The sequence below is a fragment of the Gymnoscopelus braueri genome, assembly GCF_963280865.1.
Source record: "Gymnoscopelus braueri genome assembly, chromosome: 9".
Lineage (NCBI taxonomy): Eukaryota > Metazoa > Chordata > Actinopteri > Myctophiformes > Myctophidae > Gymnoscopelus > Gymnoscopelus braueri.
In genome coordinates, this window is record NC_137610.1 from 18,022,593 (window position 1) to 18,024,711 (window position 2,119).

Sequence of the window (2,119 nt, forward strand, 5' to 3'; positions counted from 1 at the left end):
AGCCTGAGTGTGCAAGACTCTCACAGCCGCGCTACAGCCAAGTGCAACCCCTCCCCACCCCACCCCACCCCCCCCCCCCCCCACACACACACACACACACGCACCAAAACACATGATACTGTATATATACAGTATATACACCAGGAACAATTATTTTTAATTAGATGCAGTTGCAGGAGATGATTTTGTGATACATTTTGGAGGCTAGCACAGTAATTGACCCTTATGCATTGCCCTTAACCCACCCCATCATCCCAAAATGGCTGCTGTGTGTGAATATGGTCATTACAATAAATTGCTTGTTCACGGTTGGTGTAGCAGCTATATACAGTATATCGTCTCTGTCGGGTGGAAACGTCATATGTCCAAAACTGTTACTTTTCAGGATTTAAAATTATCAAAGGTATAGCAGATCGACAAGCTCAAAACGCGGCGCGAAGCGACGCATTTTGAGCTTGTCGTTTTGAGCTTGTTTTGAGCTTGTCGTTTTGAGTTTGTCGATTTGAGCTTGTCGATCTGCTATACTTTTGCTGTTGTGGTGGATCTGCTACTTTTGATGCTTTTGTGTGACGCTGTAGTATGATCAAGTAGGGCATTCATTTATGAAAAAACACAAAAAGTTAGAATATGGAGATAAGAGGTCGTGTGTTGTTATATATCTGTGAGTTGCTTAGCATTAGCCTTTCTGTGCTTCAGCCTGTGTGTCAGCGGCTAGCACTCCGGGGAGGAGGGGAGGGGGGGGCTAAAAGAAGCCTTGGCTCTGTATCACTCCCTGCACCTTCACTAGATAGCCCTCATTTTTCTCTCTGTCACTCCCTCTCTCTCACACACACACATATTGGTGGATGTGCACATGCAACCACACATGCACGCACGCACCGCACTCTCACTCACTCACACACGCACACACACACACACACACACGCACACGCACACGCACACACACACACAGACACACACACACACACACACACACACACACACACACACACACACACACACACACACACACACGCACGCACGCACACACACACGCACACGCACACGCACACGCACACGCACACACACACACACACACACACACACACACATTTTCAAAGATTCTCATTCTCACCTCTCTCTGTCTCTCTCTCTTTCTCTTTTTCACGCTCTATTTTTCCTGTCTCAATTATCTCTCCACTCTCCTTCTCTTCCCAATTCCTGTGAGTTTCTACCTTTCATCTTGTTCCTATAGTCCCCCCGTCGTTTTATCTCTCTTCTCTGTTGTTCTTCTTCCACTCTCTCTTTCCTTTCCTTTCTTACCCCCCCCTTCTCTCTCTCTTTCTCTCTCTCTTTTAGTGAGAAGGAAGTGTGTTGCTGATAAGATTGAGCGTCAGGGTCTCAAAGAGCTATCTATAACCCCGCCTGTCACCAGCCAATCAATGGAGAGAGAGACTACACACCATGACACAATAAACACACACACACGCACACATAGACTGACAAACCAAAAGATTCATAAGCGAACAAAAACACATTATGTGTACATCCACGTGCATGCACACACACGCACGCGCGCACACACACACACACACACACACACACACACACACACACACACACACACACACACACACACACTTTCAAACTCACAGAGAAACACAAGTACACACGCACACACATACACACAGATCAACAGCTGTGAGCGCAGTTGCGAAACATCAGCCAACCACAAACTGACAGTGGGGGCAGACTGTAGAGAAGAGATAAAGAATACCAAGGAGACAGCACAGCGGACAGAGAGAGAGAGGGAGAGAGAGAGAAGGGGGAGAGAGGAGAGAGGAGAGAGGGGGAGAGAGAGGCATATAGAGAGAGCGGCATATATATATAGAGAGAGAGAGATGGGAGGGGAGGGGAGAGAGAGAGAAACAGGGAAGAAGCATAAGATGTCATCAGGATGAAGTTGTTTGCTGTCTCACTCACTGTCACAATATATAGTCCAGACAGTATTTTAGTAATAATTTATTTTACTGTGTACAGTAATTAGGTTTTAAATCGTTTTGAAACCTAAACTAAAGTAAAAATGTAAACATGTGCTTTTCCACACATCCGCATTATAACTGCCAGTAAGTTATAAAAA